Raw genomic sequence first — 20,934 nt, 5'->3', positions numbered from 1 at the left:
CTGGAATGACTCCTGGTGACCCTCGGAACTAGGACTGTAAGACCTGGGGTCACCGGGCCCTAAGGGGGTAACGTGACTCGAGCGGTTGGGCACCCAAAGGCTTATGTGTAAAGCGACCATACAACACACTCATCCCCTGAAGCAGGAACCGCACACAATAATGGACGCCACACCGGAGGTTCAGTGAAAATCAAACAAGTTTATCTAAGCAGTTCAATGCAAATGCAGTTCATGAGATGACAATGGGCATTACTTGAATACTTTGACATTAGAATCACCAGCATTTCATTATGGTGCCATAGGCAGTACCTGAATACGTTAGCGTCAGATTCACCAGCAATTCATTATGATGCAATAGGCAGTACCTGAATACATTAGCATCAGACTCAACAGCAATTCATCATAGTTCCATTGGCAATACCTGGCGAACCTGGGGGAGCGGTAAACACAGCGGTTAACCAGCGCGCTGCGCCCCTCCCACCACTAGCGTTTCAACCTGCCGTGGGTACCTTGCGCGGTATCTAGCGATTATCAGCGCTTTGAAATAGGGCTGGAAAATGTAGCGCCACACATGGAAGACTACTAGCGCTTAAGCGCAGACTTTGAGGACCCAGCGCTACTCGGAATACCCAGGCACTAAGCACTTCAGAGCAGAACTTACGTACACAGCGCTACTCGTAATAATCCAGCATGGGGCACTTCAGAGCAGAACTCAGGAACACAGCGCTACTCGTAATAATCAAACATTAAACATTGGTGAGCAGAGCGTAAGAATACAGCGCTACTCGTAATAATCAGGCATCAAGCATTGGTGAGCAGAACTTAAGAATACAGCGCTACTCGTAATAATCAGGCATCCAGCATTGGTGAGCAGAACTTAAGAATACAGCGCTACTCGTAATACTCAGGCCGTAGGCACTTGGTCCCCTTGTACGCGGCAGTCTAGCAGCAAGGGGAGCAATCCCACGGAGGGGAATCAAGGTCTCCGATGCCAGGGGGGAATCCCGCGGAGAGGAATCAGAGTCTCGGGGTGCGGTGCCGCTTCCGATCGACAGGGGGCTCACCGGGTCTTCCACCAGCCTCCCGGGGAGCAGGGGGGTGAGTCCCAGGCCTCCGCACGGCCACGCTACCTCCCAGCTCCCGGGGGTTACCTCGATCTCGGTGTCCTGGGGGGGGATCTTCCCTGCGGCGGCGTCCGTCACGTCTCCGGGCCCGCAATCAAGGCGCTCAGCAGCCGGGGGACAGGTCACAGCCTCTCACGCCTCCGACAGCAGCTGCGACGGCAGCGACAGGGCCCCGGGCTTCTCCGCGGGCCCCGACTCGATGAGGGCGCACACTTCAGGCCTCCGGGCCGCGGCGGTGAGCACGCTTCAGGTCCCCTCGCAAAGGGGGGGGGTCAACTTAAGCGGTAGCACTCAGCGCTCAACGTGGATTGATGCAGGGAATCTCAGGCCAGGTCAGGGAGCGCAGGGGTCACAGCGCTAGTACCTGGTTGATCCCCAGCAGTTCAGCAATCGGTTTCAGCATTCAGTTCTGGCATGAAGTTTCAGCATTCAGTTCTGGCATAAAGTTTCAGCCTTCAGTTCTGGCATGAAGTTTCAGCATTCAGTTCTGGCATAAAGCTTCAGCATTCAGTTCTGGCATGAAGTTTCAGCATTCAGTTCTTGTGGCGCAGATGTCACTGGCGCCCTTGGGGGGGTTCTGGTCCTTGGGGTTAGGGACTGAGTTGGTGATTAGTTCCTTCCTAGTCAAGCTTAGCAGATGGCCCCTGGGTTCTCCTATCACTGGGCTAGATCAGTGGGCTGTACAGGATCCCTCACTCACTTAAAAGGCAGTACCTAAGTCCTGTCACTTTCAGAGGCATAAGTCCCTGGCTAGGCCCTACCGCCTACACTCCTGTGTGGATTTTCCCCAGGTCTGCTTTACTCCCACGGGCCAACTAACTAGAAAAAGTTCCCTCCCTCTGTTAAGTAGCCCTAGGTCAGGTGACCTCTATACAAGGCGGCAAAAGTAAAAACCACACCTCCCTTCTAGAAGGTTCCAGCACATTCCAGGAGCTTCCCCATTCTACCTATGGGACAAAAAAGGCGGGCTGGTGTCGCAACAATGTTGTGGGGTTCCAGCCAGCTCCTGGCAGCTAGGGTGCTACTAATGAAGACCACTCTGCAGTAGCAGGGGCCTGTGGCAGCCATCTTGGGAGAAGGGAGCACCTGCACCTTAACACTGATTGGCAATGAAAATGCGCCTAAAGACCTAGGTCCAACATAAAAATGAGGGTGGAAAAAATGAGGCGCGATCAAAAATAGATGGGGAGACCACCCTAGGGCTGACAGGTCCAACAAGGACCATCACTCAAACCGACCGATCACGCCAGAAACCTCGGCATAATCCTAGACAGCAAACTGACAGTGAAGTCCCAGATCAACGCAGTCGCCTCTGCTTGCTTTCGCACACTTCCATGCTATGAAAAGTCTTCAAATGGCTCCCCCGAATGCCAGGTGTACTGCCACTCAAGCCCTAAACACCAGCCTACTAGACCATAGCAACACACTCTATACTGGGATCACCACAAACCTTCTGCAGAGACTCCAGACCATACAGAACTCTGCTGCCAGACTCATCCTCATCCTACCTAGATAAACCCACATCATCCCCTACCTCAGAAAACTCCACTGGCGCCCCATACAGAAGAGATGTCAATTCAAACTGATGATCTACACCTAAAAAGCACTGCACAATCAAGAACCAGCCTACATCAACCATCACCTGAACCTCCACCAACATACCAGACAACTAGGCTCAACCTCCTTCTCACTTGCCCACACCTGCCACATTCCCTGAAGCAACAGCGGAGGATGCTCCTTCTCCTACCTCACAGTGAAGACCTGTAACAAACGGCCTCTGCAGCTATGGACCTCCACCTCTCTACTGGAATTCCAGAGAGCACTAAAGACATGGCTGCTCGACTGAATCACCTGAACCATCAAGACCCCTGTGCACCTAGATACCCTCTCGGGTGATTAGCAGCCATATATAAATCCACTTGATTGATTCTAGGAGAAGTGTTCTGCCTTTGATGGGACTCCAGGCACTTATAAGTGTTTCTACCTCTGTCACACATCGTGTGGGGCCTGAAGAAAGTCCCGTGAGACCATGCACAGTTGACTTGCACAAATAATTTGGTAGCCCTGTTCGGGCCAGAAGGTTCTAGATATCCAAAGTGCTCAATTTGAGCATTTCAAACTTCTTTTCAGAAGGACCTGTCATACCAGCAGCAAGGCAAGGTGCTGCACCTGAACTTCCAAAACGTACACCTTCATGAATGGACGTTTAGTGGACCCAACTAAGAGGATTGTATCTACTGTCTACAGTGGCTGATGCTATTTTGGCTGCTTACCATTCTTTCACTTAATCCATTTGTTCAGGTTGTTGGTCTAAGATTTTCACCAGGTGCAACACAAAACAAGTTGTCCCCCCTACATTTTAGATTGGCTGATTTGTTTGTGTTAGCTTTGACCCGGGAAAGGCTTTGCTGTGAGTGCTCTAATGCAGAGGTCTTCAAACCTTTTGATGCCGAGACCCCCTTGTCAAAGGTTTTTATGGGGTAAGGACCCCCTCTTGACAAAAATGTCTAGAACCTGGTACTCATCATCGACAACTATCAACAACCATAAACGCCCCCAAGTCCCACAGCAAATAATTTTTACGTTGGGGGAATAAAATTAAACAGTGTTTAGCAAACCAAAGGTCAGTCAGCATGGGGGTGTAGTCAAAGGTGTACCTAAAAACGAAGGGCCTCATTTATGAGGAATTGGTGTAGGGCAGCAGTGCAAGTCTTCTTGCTGCGATGTCCTATGCCAATATGAAAGGGCAGGAATGCATCGTATTTATGAAATACTGTATATTCCTGTCATTTCCCCTTATGTTGGCACAAAATTGTTGCCTGGCACCAACCTGGGCAGGAAGGGGCACCTACCTTCACAAAGGGGGTTTTCTTTTTCCATGTATGCTGCAGAATGCCATCCCGCAATAAACATAGAAATGCCAGTACTGATCCATTATTCACCTTTCAGAACCGGAACATTGAAAGAAACAATGTCTTCACAGAAATTCAATTTCTATTGAAATTAGTCAAAATTTATTTTTGAACCATAGACAAAAAAACAAGTTCAAGAAACACAATTTCATATCATTAAAACTTTACACATACATTCTTCAGCCTAATCACACCACTACTCTTCTTTCAACACACTATTTGACTTGCATTCATATCAAAAACCATTCACACCAAAGCCTTTTACCACGCCTTACAAACTACACTCCAGATCACACTTCCCATATGAACCAACAACCCATACCCAGCCCTTTATTCAAAATGTTTCCAAATTTTTTAAATCAAACTTTATACATCAAAAAATGGGCCAAAGACAAAACCAATTTGAATGAGTCCAAGCTTTTTGATTCTTCACAAAATATAAACAAACAATTGGCCACTAAAAAAGGTCGACGCGTTTCGAACCCCTCCGACTACGGGGTTCTCCTCAGGACCAGAAAGCTGTGAAAAGAACAAATGACACAGTGTCCCTACTTTTATTATCTAACGTATAATGCCCTCCTCTCTTTGTTCAACCCCTCCTAGAGTGAATATCTTACCTTAATTTATAATGCCGCTGGATCAGCCGATCCGTGCACCACACTCTCAACAAGTTTTATCTGAAAAAACAATAATCTCATAACCACATGTGCCGCTACTACTCTTTGAATGAGTATAAATACTGCAGGAAAGTGAATCTTAAATTTTGTTACGATGACAAAGTGAAGGATGATTTTCATCGGTGTCCAATGGTTTTGGAAGTTTCAGCTGGAATCCTAGCTCTTCTCTAAAATTCAAACAAAATGGGGGTTCAAGGGACTTGAATCCAATTGACTAATAAGTGTGCACAACAGAGGCAACATACCGAGAGCAGCCCTACCTTTTAGTGGTTGACTGCACCACGACGCCAAGCGTAATATATGACGTACGTCACGCCTTGTTTCCTGTCAAGGGAAGACAAGTTTGTTTTAGCGGGTACCTCAAAATGATTAAATGGACAGAACATTTACAAACATGACAGTAAATCCTCTAGAGTAAAGTTGAATGCTAATAGTCCGACGTTCTTCGTATAAAACTAAGGGGCATATCAGCAACAACCGGCGATAATTATCGCTAAGCGCACTTAGCGCTAGGATAATTATCGCCGGCTAGCGTGGATTTTTATCGCTGAGATAGTGTGCTATTAGCAACGCTTTTCTCAAAAGCGATAAAAATCCTAGCGCTAACTGCCTAACGTGAGATTATCGCTGGAAACCCAGCGATAATCTCACAAAATGTGTCGTTAGCTTGTTGATAGGGACTCACAAACTTAGCCATGATATCCATCTTCCATAGGATATCATGACTAACTCAGTCCTGAAGCAAGCGTAAGGAAAGTAGCGATAACAGGGGTTATCGCTACTTTTCCTGACGCTATGCTTCATAGCGTGGGGTTTAGCGACATTTCTCCTGTCATGTTAGGTCAGGAACGCCCACTTTGCATCTCATTAGAGATGCAAAGCTGGGCGTTAAGAATAGGTGCGCTAATGCAACGTTTCACGCGTTAGAGTGACCTTGCTAATTAGGCGTTAAATTTATCGCCGCTTTTCGGGCAAAAACGGCCGCAAAAGCGGCGATAATTTTCTATCGCCGCCTTGTAAATATGCCCCTAAATGCCGGTATATCAATGCCCTTCATTCGAGTGCATCTATCTGTGGTTCGGCCTCCCAAGCTCTACCTTTCCCCGTTTTTAGGTCTCGCCTGGCTATCGCCTAAGCGATCACGCAGCGAGACTTATGTAGGGGATTCCGAAAATGCTCCCAAAGGCTTCCCAGGCGGATCGGGTGGCGGTTACGCGCACAACCACGCGCATTCCATTTGCCACCAGCTACTTCCTGCTCGTGCGCCGCCTCACGCATTCAGAGAGATTTAGTAAGGGGCACAAGACCTTAGGAATGCGGTTTATGGCCAGTGCATGTGAGGCATTCAAGCGCGAAGCTGGCATCTGGCATCTACTTGAAAGCAGCAGACTGCTTTCGCCAGATCTTTCGTTATAACTCACACCCCATATGCTCGTTCCCTCCCACCCTTCCTTTGATGTCCGCTTTTCTTGTTGTTTACAAACCACGCCACACACTGCTGCACGCCACACACTGCTGCACGCCACACACTGCTGCACGCCGCACACTGCAGCATGCCGCACACTACCGCACGCCACACACTGCTGCGCACACTGCTGCATTACACACTGCTGCATTACACACTGCTGCATTACACACTGCTGCACGCCGCACACTGCTGCATGCCCCACACTGCTGCACGCCTCACACTGCTACACGAAACACTGCTGCACGCCTCACACTGCTGCATGCCTAACACTGCTGTACGCCACACACTGCTGCACACCACACAGTGCTGCACACCTCACACTGCTGCACGCCTCACACTGCTATACGCCTCACACTGCTGCATGCCGCACACTGCTGCACGCCTCACACTGCTGCACGCTGCACACTGCTGCACGCCTCACACTGCTGCACGCCTCACACTGCTGAACGCCGCACACTGCTACACGAAACACTGCTGCACGCCTCACACTGCTGCATGCCTAACACTGCTGCACGCCACACAGTGCTGCACACCTCACACTGCTGCACGCCTCACACTGCTATACGCCGCACACTGCTGCACGCCTCACACTGCTGCACGCCTCACACTGCTGCACGCTGCACACTGCTGCATGCCTCACACTGCTGCACGCCTCACACTGCTGAACGCCGCACACTGCTGCACGCCGCACACTGCTGCACGCTGCACTCTGCTGCACGCCGCACACTGCTGCACGCCTCACACTGCTGCACACCGCTGCACGCCGCACACTGCTACACGCCACACTGCTGCACGCCACACACAGCTGCACGCCACACACTGCTGCATGCCGCTGCACACCACACACTGCTTCATGCCACACACTGCTGCATGCCACACACTGCTGCATGCCGCACACTGCTGCACGCCGCACCTGCTACACGAAACACTGCTGCACGCCACACACTGCTGCACGCGACACACTGCTGCACGCCACACACTGCTGCACGCCACACACTGCTGCACGCCGCACACTGCTGCACGCCTGTGAGACCGGCCTTGTGGCGTGGACCCTCCCGACCAGTAAGCAACCCTGCAACCACACCTGATCCCGGGTATCACAGACTTCCGGCCACCATGGCCCAACAACCCGATGGCCGGCCGGGGCCCCAACAACACCCAAGACACTACCACGCATGCCCGGCCGAGGGAGAGGGAAACCCCCAAGCAAGACCGGGAGACGCCGTCCCTGTCACACCTCTGATCTCCTCCCCAAGGAGGGTTTCGATCGGCCACCAGGCCCCCGGTGAGCGGGCGCCTCGCATGCTGGGCGTCTGGAGTCCCTCCCAGACCAACCTGAACAGATCAAAGGGCCGAGCGGCAGGAAATCCCGACACACCGCCCCCAGGCACCAGACCCCTCTCTGCGAGGACTCCAGACTTCAAAGAGGAGGGGGAGTATAACAAGGGGTGCTGAAGGGACAGGAGGTAGAGAAGACCTGGACCTACGAGAGCCCTGCTGACCTGGTCGCGGCTCGACTGATCTCTGAACCCAAGGACGCTACCTGACCCTGAAACCATCTGAGCCCTGCTGACGCTGTCGCGGCTCCCCGAACTCTGAAACCATCTAAGCCCTGCTGACGCTGTCGCGGCTCCCCGAACTCTGAAACCATCTGAGCCCTGCTGACGCTGTCGCGGCTCCCCGAACTCTGGAACCATCTGAGCCCTGCTGACGCTGACGCGGCTCCCCGCCTCTGAAACCATCTGAGCCCTGCTGACGCTGACGCGGCTCCCCGCCTCTGAAACCATCTGAGCCCTGCTGACGCTGTCGCGGCTCCCTGAACTCTGAAACCATCTGAGCCCTGCTGACGCCGTCGCGTCTCCCGAGAATCTGAAACCACCTGTGCCTGCTGAGAGACTCGCGGCGCTCCCCTCCAGGAGAATCGGCGGAGATTGCCGAGTGAACCCAAATCCCCCAGCTCGAGGATTGAGAGCTGTGCGAAGGATACTCCGCAGAGACACTGATCTAAAAGACTGTCCCGCTACCCCAATACCCTCATCACGAAACCGCCGCCGCTTGTGGCATTGATTCAACAGCTGCATCTCGGATCATAAAGATCCCCTGAAACTATCGATAAAGTATACTGTCTTACTAAGAACTACTGTGTGGTGTCCCTCTGTCAAATAGTGTAAGCGCAGCGTGTACGATCCTAGGAACGAGACCCTTCCAGGAAGGGCCTCCCCGCCATTGCTCGGCCTAACTCTGGGAGAGGTGGGTCAAAGGGTGGTCAGGAACGTATTCCGAAGCCCCCCCGGAGAACGCCCTTCCAACATTTGGTGGCAGACGACGGGATCCGAGCCGACACCTAGAGATCATACAGTAAACGGCTGACGCATACCGGAAGGAGATGGAAGGAGAAACCACCATGAGTACCGCAGGAACCAACACAATCCCGACGTTCCGAGAGGACCGGTTGGAATATTATACGCATCGACTAAAACAGATCTGCAAAGACCTTGGAATCGCTACCACCGGATTAAGCACTAAAGAAGATTTCCAGGAAGCATTGAAAACCTGGGTCGAGGCAGGAGCCTCCCTGCCCCAAACCGAAGGAGACGCCCGAGAAAGAGAGCCGCCAACCGAACCACGAAGCATCCCGGTAAAGAGCAACGCCCCAGAGGGGGGCCTATCCCCGGAAGAGCTAGCGGACCGAGAGAGGGGCCGCAACCACGAACTAGAACTAGCCAAACTAAAAGTAGAGGGAGAGCTAAAATTGGCCGAAAAGAAGTTAGCCGTAGAACAATTACGCCTACAAGGGGAACTCGAGGAAAAGAAACGCCAGCGAGAACACGAAGAAAGAAAACTTCAACTAGAACATGAACGCAGCCTAAAAGAGATCGAACTCAAGGCCAAAAGTGAGGAGTCCAGAACCAGGGGAAGCCCACCGACCTCCTCCGCCGTGGAACCAAAGGTCCACATCCCCAAGGATGTGGTGAAGGAATACTACAAGAACGACGACATCCAGCAGTGGTTCAAGGCCTACCATGTCTCCATGACCTCCCACCGAGTTCCGCAGAAGGATTGGGGGGCTGGCTTGTGGGGCCGGTTCCTGAGCGAGGGGAGAGATACCCTGCTGGACCTGCCCTCCACGGTGCTGAATTCTTACAGCCACATGAAAGAGGCCCTATTAGCCAGATATGGACTCACCCCCGAGATGTACCGGCAACGGTTTAGAGACTACGTGGGTGGAATACGTGAACTTTTACAGCAGGGCCTTGGACGGGTGGATCAAGGGCAGCAAGGTCTCCACCTTTGAGGAACTGTTTGACCTAATAGCATGGGAACACTTGTCCGCAAATTGCTTTGTGGAGTTACGCCAGCACCTCCTGGACAGCAAGCTCACTGACCCTCGGAAACTGGCGGTCGAAGCTGACCGATGGGTGAACACTCGGGCCTCCCGGGGCCCCGTGGGAGACTACGGTCGCCACAGTCAGGGACCCCCCAGCCAGAGGGGCGGAGGGAACCAAGGCCGACCAAGGGAATCCCAGGTGGGCTCCCAGCATAGTCCCCCCAGAGGCCAACCCCGCACTTTCCAGCCCCACCTCCAGCCAGCACAGGGCCCCCGGGGAGGCAGGGACCCCGAGTCAAGATCACCTGTTTCCGCTGCCAGCAGACCGGACACTATGCCAGTGACCCCCAGTGTCCCATGTACCAACGACCCGCAGCGACAGCCCCACCAGCCCGACAAATGGCCTCCGTAGCCCTAGGAGAAGAGATGGAAGACTCCAAAGAGTGGGAACCAGCAGCCATGGCCCTGGTCTCCCTGGGAGACCGAGAGATGGTCCCCGGAACACCCCTACCCGCCAACACGGAAAAATACCGACAACAAGTGATGGTCAACGGCCACCGAGTCGAGGCCCTCCGCGACACCGGGGCGAGTGTCACAGCGGTCCACTGCCACCTGGTATCCGAAGACCAGATCCTGCCCGACGCCTTCTGTCCAGTCATATCTTCGGACAACTCTGAGAGCCTCTGCCGGATGGCCCTAGTACCCTTCGAATGGGGGGGAGTCACCGGTAAATTGAGAGTGGCAGTCCGAACATTCCAGCCAGTAGACTGCCTCCTGGGCAACGACCTCGAGAGCTCCCTGTGGGGACAAGTGGAACGAAGAGCCCATCTGGAGATGATGGGCCTACCCGAATGGGTATGTGCCACCACGCGCTCCATGGCTGCCCGATCGCCTTCCCCCGAGGGAGTTGAGGCCTTACCCCTGAACCCAGTCGCCGTCCCCGAGGACCAGACGCGCTACCCGAGCCCGACGACCCTCTTCCGGAAGAAGAACCCGTTCCCAATGACGGGTCAGTGCATCCAGACCCCGAGCAACTGACCGAGCTCGGGGACCTACCCGAGATGGCCCATTGGCCCTGCGAGGGAGGTCCCTCCTGAGAAGAATTCTGCAGGGAACAAGCCACCTGCCCTTCCCTCATTGGACCCAGACAGCAGGCCGAAGCCCAGGCAGCAGGCAACCAGTCCGGAACCCACTGAGTATATTGGGAAAACCGCCTCCTGTACAGCGAACAGAAGTCGGCCGAGCTGGGATCGGCCCGGGTACTGGTGGTACCCCGGCGCTTCCGAAGTTTCCTCCTAGGCCTAGCCCATGATGTACCCCTGGCAGGACACTTAGGCCAAGACAAAACCTATCATCGCCTGGTGACCCACTTCTATTGGCCCAAAATGCGAGCGAATGTAGAGGCCCACTGCAAGTCATGTCTCACATGCCAGGCCAGCGGAAAAAGTGGTGGGAAGCGCAAGGCTCCGCTACAACCCTTCCCCGTTGTTAGTACCCCTTTTGAGCGGGTAGGGATTGACATCGTGGGACCCCTGGATCCCAGGACCGCCCAGGGCCACCGGTTCATCCTCGTCCTGGTGGACCATGCCACCCACTACACAGAGGCCATTCCCCTCCGCACCGTGATGGCCCCCGTGGTGGGCCGGGCCTTGATGGGGATCTTCTCCCGCGGGGGGTTCCCTCGCGAAGTCGTGAGTGATCGTGGCACGAACTTTATCTCCAAGTACATGAGGTCCCTATGGCAACAATGCGGGGTGTCATACAAATTCACCACCCCATACCACCCCCAAGGCAATGGCCTAGTCGAGCGATTTAACCGGACCCTGAAAGGGATGATCATGGGCCTCGAAGAACCCCTTCGCCGGAAATGGGACGTCCTCCTCAGTTCCCCAAAAGTCTCTGGGGTTCAGCCCGTTCGAATTACTCTACGGACACCCCGTCCGAGGACCCCTGAGCCTGGTCAAAGAGGGCTGGGAAACGGCTCCCCGAGGAACCCCTCCCGATGTATTCCGCTATATCCTGGTGCTCCGCAACCAGACCCGGAAGTTCCGGGAGCTCGCAGAGGCAAACCTCGAGGCTAGCCAAGAAGAGATGAAGCGCTGGTATGACCAGAATGCCACGCTGGTCGAGTTTCAGCAGGGCCAACAGGTCTGGGTAATGGCCCCGGTGAAACCCTGCGCCCTCCAAGACAGATGGACTGGACCCTTCAAAGTGGTCGAGCGGAAGAGTCAAGTCATGTATCTAGTTGATGTTCAGTCTCCTTGGAACCCCCTCCGGGTCCTCCACATGAACCGCCTCAAACCCCACTTCGTGAGGACGGAGTTGAGTTTGCTCCTGGCCACCGACGATGGGACTGAAGAAGACACAGAGCCCCTTCCGGACCCCCTGTGTGCTAAAGAGAAAGATGGCTCCGTAGAGGGGGTGAGACTTTCGTCCACCCTCACCCCCCAACAGTCCGACGACTGCCGCCAGCTATTGAGACAATTCACAGACCTCTTCTCCCTCACCCCTAGGGTCACCGACTGGTGTGTCCACAACGTAAACACCGGAGACAGCCCGCCGGTAAGACACCGAGCCTACCGAGTCCCTGACCGGGTCCGGACCTGCATCCAGACCGAAGTAGCTAAGATGTTAGCCCTAGGGGTGATTGAACCCTCCGACAGCCCATGGGCCAGCCCGGTAGTACTGGTCCCGAAAGCAGCAGCCCCTGGTGTCGCCCCCGAGCTGAGATTCTGTGTAGACTACCGGGGACTCAATGCGGTCACCCGAGCGGACGCTCACCCTATCCCCCGCGCAGACGAGCTCATCGACCGCCTCGGGCCGCTCGCTACCTCAGCACCTTCGACCTGACCTGGGGATACTGGGAAATTGCGCTCACTGAGGGAGCCAAGGAGCGGTCCACCTTCTCCACCCCGTATGGGCACTACCGCTTCAGAGTTATGCCTTTTGGGATGAAAAATGCCCCGGCCACCTTCCAGCGACTGGTGAACAGGGTCTTGGCCGGGCGAGGGGTTCAGCGCAGCGTACCTAGACGACATAGCAGTATACACCTCCCAATGGACCGAACACCTATGGCAGCATCGCAGGCCCCCTCACAGAGTTAACCTCCAAAAAGCACCCGAAGAAAGTACAGTGGACTCCCCCGTGCCAAAAAGCGTTCGACGCCTTGAAAGCCGCTATATGTACTGCTCCGGTACTCAAAGCCCCGACTACTCTCAGGAGTTTGTGGTCCAGACGGACGCTTCGGAGCACGGCATCGGGGCAGTCCTCTCACAGTTCAACGACAAAGGCATAGATCAGCCCATAGCCTTCATCAGCCGAAGGTTACTACCTCGGGAACAACGGTGGAGCACCATTGAAAGAGAGACCTTCGCAGTAGTCTGGACCCTCAAAAAGCTGCGGCCCTACTTGTTCGGAACCCACTTCCGAGTTCAAACGGATCATCGACCCTTACGGTGGCTGATGCAAATGAGAGGAGAAAACCCCAAGCTGCTACGATGGTCAATCTCCCTCCAGGGGATGGACTTCACTGTGGAGCATCGCCCCGGGACTGACCACGCCAACGCTGACGGCCTGTCCCGATTCTTCCGCTTCAGCGAGGAGAACCCCCAAGTGGATGGGTAGTTCTCCCCGCCTTTCAGCTGGGGGGGGGGCACGTGTGAGACCGGCCTTGTGGCGTGGACCCTCCCGACCAGTAAGCAACCCTGCAACCACACCTGATCCCCGGTATTACAGACTTCCGGTCACCATGGCCCAACAACCCGATGGCCGGCCGGGGCCCCAGCAACACCCAAGACACTACCACGCATGCCCAGCCGAGGGAGAGGGAAACCCCCAAGCAAGACCGGGAGACGCCGTCCCTGTCACACCTCTGATCTCCTCCCCAAGGAGGGTTTCGATGGGCCACCAGGCCCCCGGTGAGCGGGCGCCTCGCATGCTGGGCGTCTGGAGTCCCTCCCAGACCAACCAGAACAGATCAAAGGGCCGAGCGGCAGGAAATCCCGACACACCGCCCCCAGGCACCAGACCCCTCTCTGCGAGGACTCCGGACTTCAAAGAGGAGGGGGAATATAACAAGGGGTGCTGAAGGGACAGGAGGCAGAGAAGACCTGGACCTACGAGAGCCCTGCTGACCTGGTCGCGGCTCGACCGATCTCTGAACCCAAGGACGCTACCTGACCCTGAAACCATCTGAGCCCTGCTGACGCTGTCGCGGCTCCCCGAACTCTGAAACCATCTAAGCCCTGCTGACGCTGACGCGGCTCCCCGAACTCTGAAACCATCTGAGCCCTGCTGACGCTGTCGCGGTTCCCCGAACTCTGAAACCATCTAAGCCCTGCTGATGCTGTCGCGGCTCCCCGAACTCTGAAACCATCTAAGCCCTGCTGACGCTGTCGCGGCTCCCCGAACTCTGGAACCATCTGAGCCCTGCTGACGCTGACGCGGCTCCCCGACCTCTGAAACCATCTGAGCCCTGCTGACGCTGTCGCGGCTCCCCGAACTCTGAAACCATCTGAGCCCTGCTGACGCCGTCGCGGCTCCCGAGAATCTGAAACCACCTGTGCCTGCTGAGAGACTCGCGGCGCTCCCCTCCAGGAGAATCAGCGGAGATTGCCGAGTGAACCCAAATCCCCCAGCTCGAGGATTGAGAGCTGTGCGAAGGATACTCCGCAGAGACACTGATCTAAAAGACTGTCCCGCTACCCCAATACCCTCATCACGAAACCGCCGCCGCTTGTGGCATTGATTCAACAGCTGCATCTCGGATCATAAAGATCCCCTGAAACCATCAATAAAGTATACTGTCTTACTAAGAACTACTGTGTGGTGTCCCTCTGTCAAATAGTGTAAGCACAGCATGTACGATCCTAGGAAGGGCCTCCCCGCCATTGCTCGGCCTAACTCTGGGAGAGGTGGGTCAAAGGGTGGTCAGGAACGTATTCCGAAGCCCCCCCGGAGAACGCCCTTCCAACAACGCCACACAATGCTACACGAAACACTGCTGCACACCACACACTGCTGCACAGCACACACTGCTGCACGCCGCACACTGCTGCACGCCGCACACTGCTGCATGCCACACACTGCTGCACACTGCTGCATTACTCACTGCTGTATGCTGCACGACACTGCTGCACACAGCACACTGCTGAACACCGCACACTGCTGCACGCCGCACACTGCTGCACGCCACACACTGCTGCACGCCGCTGCATGCCACACAGTGCTGCATGCCTCACACTGCTACACGAAACACTGCTGCACACCACACACTGCTGCACGCCGCACACTGCTGCACTCCACACACTGCTGCACTCCTCACACTGCTGCACTCCTCACACTGCTACACGAAACACTGCTGCACGCCTCACACTGCTGCACGCCTCACATTGCTGCACGCCTCACACTGCTGCGTGCTGCACACTGCTGCACGCCTCACACTACTGCACGCCACACACTGCTGCATGCCTCACACTGCTGCACGCCGCACACTGCTGCATGCCGCACACTGCTGCACGCCGCACACTGCTGCACGCCGCACACTGCTGCACGCTGCACAATGCTACATGAAACACTGCTGCACGCCACACACTGCTGCACGCCTCACATTGCTGCACGCCTCACACTGCTGCGCGCTGCACACCTCACACTGCTGCACGCCACACACTGCTGCACGCCACACACTGCTGCACGCCTCACACTGCTGCACGCCGCACACTGCTGCACGCCGCGCACTGCTACACGCTGCACAATGCTACATGAAACACTGCTGCACGCCACACACTGCTGCATGCCACACACTGCTGCACACTGCACACTGCTGCATGCCACACACTTCTTCACACTGCTGCATTACTCACTGCTGCATGCTGCATGACAGTGCTGCACGCAGCACACTGCTGCACGCCGCACACTGCTGCACGCCGCTGCACGCCACACAGTGCTGCATGCCTCACACTGCTACACGAAACACTGCTGCATGCCACACACTGCTGCACACCGCACACTGCTGCACGCTGCACACTGCTGCATGCCTCACACTACTGCACGCCTCACACTGCTGCACGCCTCACACTGCTGAACGCCGCACACTACCACATGCCACACACTGCTGCGCACACTGCTGCATTACACACTGCTGCATTACACACTGCTGCACGCCACACACTCCTGCACGCCACACACTGCTGCACGCCTCACACTGCTGCACGCCGCACACTGCTGCACGCCGCACACTGCTGCATGCCGCACACTGCTGCCCGCTGCACACTGCTGCATGCCGCACACTGCTGCACGCCGCACACTGCTGCACGCCACACAATGCTACACGAAACACTGCTGCACGCCACACACTGCTGCACGGCACACACTGCTGCACGCCGCACACTGCTGCACGCCACACACTGCTGCATTACTCACTGCTGCATGCTGCACGACACTGCTGCACGCAGCACACTGTTGCACGCCGCTGCACGCCTCACAGTGCTGCATGCCTCACACTGCTACACGAAACACTGCTGCATGCCACACACTGCTGCATGCCGCACACTGCTGCACGCCACACACTGCTGCATGCCACACACTGCTGCACGCCGTACACTGCTGCACGCCGCACACTGCTGCAAGCCGCACACTGCTGCATGCCGCACACTGCTGCATGCCGCACACTGCTGCACGACGCACACTGCTGCATGCCACACACTGCTGCACGGCACACACTGCTGCACGCCGCACACTGCTGCACGCCACACACTGCTGCATTACTCACTGCTGCATGCTGCACAACACTGCTGCACGCAGCACACTGCTGCACGCCGCTGCACGCCACACAGTGCTGCATGCCTCACACTGCTACACGAAACACTGCTGCACGCCACACACTGCTGCACGCCGCACACTGCTGCATGCCACACACTGCTGCACGGCGCACACTGCTGCACGCCGCACACTGCTGCACGCCGCACACTGCTGCACGCCGCACACTGCTGCACGCCGCACACTGCTTTTTCGCGAGTTTATGCTACTGACATTGTAAATGACAATGCCTTTTATTTGTTTTAAAACCAAAACATAAATAAAAGGAATTGTAATTTTACAATGCCAATAGCTCAAACTCTTATAAATGCGAGACCTATTGCATTGCAAATGCTTGTTGTGACATACCTTTGGGTGTGAATGGCTCGTCAGTATCTATCTTCACGAGTGACCTGAGCGTTTTCTGGAAACAGGTCCCGTTCGAATGCCGCTGCCCGCGTCCCACGCAGTGGGACATCAGCAGGGCAGCTCTCTAGTGGCCGCCCGTCGCAGCCTTCCCCCTCCCCCTTCTTCTGCCTCGCGCGCGAGGCCACGCCCAGGGAGGAGATCTCCCAATAAGTGTGTATGAGGAGGCTGGCCGTTGGGGGGGCGAGGCTAGCCCCCCTACTTAGGCGTCCCTCTCGCCCAGTTCCTCCTCTGCTTCCTGCGCGCCGCTCCTGCTCAGACACGCGTATTTCCTGCCGCCTGCACCGCGGTACATCGATCGGGGGCCCCCCCCCTTCAGCGTCGTCGTGTTTTTCGGGATTTCATCATCTTTCGGTAAGTCTTGCTAACCTCTCCCACCCCGGCCCTGTCCCTGGGCATGACCAGGTGGACGGGGCCCTGTGGCCCGGTTGGCCATGGGTGTGGGGGGCGCAAGCAGTGGCCCGTGTCCCTGCGGGGCAATGCGGGTGTTGCTGGGGGGGGCATTTTTCGTGGCGCGATTGCGGGGTGGCAGGGTAACGGGATGTCCAGTATTGGACTGGGCAGTATGTTGCGAGTTGCAGGTGCGTTTCACGTCCAATTGTACGCGTGTTTGTAGGCACCGCCCCCCCTTCCCCCCACACGATGCGCGGCCATTTTTCCTGGGGTCCATCGAAAGGTTCAAGGCCCTAGAGGGTATGCGCGACCCAGCGCACGTCGGGCTGATTCCGCAACATGGCTGGCCTCGTGGGTGTCGGGTATCGGGGTGGGCGTCGCGTCCACTGATTGATGTGGCGCATCGCGAGCCGATGCTCGCATGGCATCAGCAGGCCTTCACACAGTGTGGCAGTATGTACATTCCCTGCCCAATGACTTTACCCCCCGCCCGTAGCAGTACGTGTAATGTGAAGGCGCGGTAGTGAAATCGATCCGACACGGGTTTTGGATCGCGCTATTTACGTCACGCAACAAATTAAGAATGCCCTGTTATTCCCCGAAATGAGCGCGGGTCATCGAATGCTATGGCGCGTCTACAGGGCGCGGAGGTTTGTGAGGCTGCAGGACGTCCTGTCCCAGCCTGTGTTGTTGGCCAGACAACCTGACCCGTCCTGTAGCCTGAATTTGTAATACAGGTACGGGGATCGTGTGAGCCGCCCCGATATCCCTGCTTTAGTCGCGCTAGATGGCAAAACGCATTGCACTGGCGATGCATGCACCCGGGCGCGGCGAAGACTGCACAGGCCAGCGGACGGTGTAGCGCGTGGACGGACCTCGAGAGTGGGGGGTCTGTTTGGCCGTCGCGTCCACATCGAGGGACTTCTAGCCAATGGCGTGCCTCCGTTCCGGCACCCGAGTGTGTATGCAAGTGCGGTGGTTGTCTGAGGCGTGCAGGTCTCGGCGGTCACGCTCGCGCGCTGTCTGTCAAGGCGCGACAACAATAGAATGCTCGTTGTTCACGTTGGGCTACACGGGCCATCAACGTTGTGGCGCGTTAGAATAGTCAAGGGGGGGTTTGTGTGTTGGTTGCGACGTCGCGTCCACTCCTTGTGCCCCGGGCCATTGACGTGACCCCTTCCCGTACCTGGATGGGTGGCGTGGATAGGTTTATCGGTTTAAGCACGCTGGTACCGGCGGGTTTGGCCCCACTCGCGTTGTTGCTATGCAACGGCAATGGGAGTGCTCCTGTTTCCCGTTGAAGCCGCACGGCCCATCAATGTTGTGGCGCGTTTTGATTAACCTCGGGGGGGGGGCGTGTTGGTTTGCACGTCGCGTCCGCACCCTGTGTTGCGGGACGGCGCGCGACCCCTTCCAGTAACCGAATGTGTTGCGGTGGTGCGGTGATCGTTGCAGCGCGCCTATGCCGGCGGGTTGGGTCCGCGATATGTAGATAGACACGCAACAGTGGTGGGAATGCTCCTTTTTCCCGCAGAGGTTGCACGGGCCATCAACGTCGTGGCGCGTTTAAATAGACCTGGGGGGTTTTGCGTTGGTTTAACGTCGCGTCCACTCCCTGTGTTGCGGGACAGTACGTGAACATTCCTAGTGCCTGAACGTGTAATGTAAATACGATGCTTGTGAAAAGCGCGCCTAGACCGGCTGGTTGGTTTCACGCGTTATATCGCACGCAACAATAATAAGAAGGCGCCTTCTTCTGTTACATCCACACGGGTCTTCAACGGTCTGGCGCATTAATTGGACCCCCCCCCCTGTAGGGTTGGGGTTGGTTAGACGTCGCGTCCACACCCTGTGATTCTGGCCAGTAAACGCGCTCCCTCCCATTCCTGACTGCGTAATACCTGCGGGTTGAGTCGCGCTACAGATCTATGCGCATCCGATAAGAAGGCTCGCTTGCCAGCTACATCTACCTCAGGGTACCGAACGATGTGGCGCGCTCACGGACCTGAGGGTCACGGGCCCGGACCGCCGCGGGCGGGCAGCCTGCAGTCACGTGGCCCCTGCTCGGGCAGAGCGTGGGGTAGCCAGGGCTGGGGGTTGGGCCGCTGGGGGAGGTCATGTACTGTTTTAATTCCATGGGTACGGCCAACAAACCAGGTCTGACAAAGGCCAGGCTGCGCATAAGGGTGTTCACAGATGTTCTTATCTTGGCCTTGAGAGGGCAGTTTTGCGACCCAGTACAACCCAGGCAACGCGGTGCATGAGTGTGTCGGGTTACCAGCGATGTGGTTGTGGGTATATTTAGTGCATTGCTTCTCTGTCCGCTCTAACTCCGCTCCTTTCCCCAATTACAGATTCAGTGAGGGACAGCCCGCGAACGTAGGGCCAGGATCCAAGGAGAAGGCGCAAAGGGGACGCGCGCTAGCTGTGATCTCGGAGTAGCCCTCCTGCAATGGAGAATATCGGGACACCGGGTCCACTGTTCTCCCAAGAGACGTCGGTCGAGGAGACGCAGTCGAGCGCACCACAGGAAGGGGTTTGGGCGGACTTTATGGCGTTCGCCCGTGAGAAGGGCACGGCGTGGGCCCAAGGTTTCCTTGAGGGTCGCAGGGTGGAGGATTCGGGCGTGGTCGTAACCCCCCCCCCATCCGAGGGAGCCCCAGGACTTTCGGGGTCAGAGCCCTGGAGGTCCACTAGGGTGCGTAAGCCCACATCCAAAGACATGCCCGAGGCCCTTCCGGCCAGGAAACGACAAGCGACCGCACAACGTACCGTCCTCCCGGCAGTCGCAACAACACCGGTGCACGACTCTGCCACAGGACTGACTGACATGGCCCAGATGGGTAAAGCCATGGACCAGATGCTTGGCCTCATGTCGGTCTTTCAAAGCCGCCTGGACGCATTGGCTGCACCGCCACAATTGCCCGCAGCGTCGGGGCCCGCACCAGCCCAGGCACCCGTGCTCCAAGTCTGGGCTGGGCAGAGTACAACCGTGGAACAGCGCAATGGTGAGCCTGGGGGAGCCCCGGGGTTGCCACCTCTAGGGGACACAGGTCCCTCCACAAGTAATGCACCGAGTACTTCCACAGCCAGCGCGCTGGCGTCTCCGCCACCCACACCGGCGGCTGCTACGCCCTCTACCCCTGTTGCTGCTGAGTCTACTCCCGCCGTGGCACCGGGTTGTGCTGCGTCAGGAGGGGAGGGGTTGGCCCAGGTTCCCAAGCCCCTTGTCACCCAAGCGCCTTTGGCATCAGGCCGCTGTTCCCTGGCATGGTTGGTACCACAGGCCGCCAAAGAAGGGATATGGAGGCGAGAGTATATAGACATCCTGACATTACTTATGCATGGGTCAGCAGGGGTGGACACAAGAAAGATGGGGCGTAAGGAAGAAGAAAGGGTCAGGTATCAGCGATGGCCGGACAAGACGATCGAAAATTGGACATCCGCATTTAATATATTGGCAGCTGTCGTAGTGCAGAAATTTCCGGAACAGAGTGAGGCCCTAATGCAGTATGCCAGCACGATCCAAGAAGAGGCCAGGCTCTCTGGGGGGTTGGGTTGGTTCTATTACGACCAGGATTTCAGGAAAAGAATGGCCATATGCCCGGACCTGGGGTGGGACCAGAAGGAGATTCAGCTTTGGGTAGAACACATGTGCCGACCCACCCGGGATAAGAAGGATCAGGTATATAAGGGGCAAGGGGAGGCAGTTGACAGAAAGAGGGATCAGTTTCCCAGGCGCCCCTTTAAGCAGCCTTTTCGCGGTGGCAGGGGGCGGGGGCAGCGGCAGGGCAAGCGATTCAATTCAGGG

General features: G+C 56.4%; 1 long non-coding RNA gene across 1 annotated transcript in view; it reads right to left on the bottom strand.

Annotated features, from left to right (window-relative positions):
- Positions 1-4,215: 4,215 nt before the first annotated feature.
- Positions 4,216-20,934, bottom strand: part of LOC146869032 (uncharacterized) — a 199,428-nt gene continuing 182,709 nt past the window's right edge. Inside the window, exons 3-5 of the long non-coding RNA XR_014965476.1 lie at positions 4,974-5,037; positions 4,654-4,880; positions 4,216-4,555 (exon numbers count right to left, since the gene is read on the bottom strand). This is a non-coding gene — a long non-coding RNA (uncharacterized LOC146869032). The remainder of the gene's footprint in view (positions 4,556-4,653; positions 4,881-4,973; positions 5,038-20,934) is intronic.

This window comes from Triturus cristatus, chromosome 1_2, assembly GCF_964204655.1.
Source record: "Triturus cristatus chromosome 1_2, aTriCri1.1, whole genome shotgun sequence".
In the NCBI taxonomy this organism is placed as follows: Eukaryota; Metazoa; Chordata; class Amphibia; order Caudata; family Salamandridae; genus Triturus; species Triturus cristatus.
The sequence above is the reverse complement of the archived record's forward strand: the minus strand, read 5'-3'. Positions and strand labels throughout refer to the sequence as shown.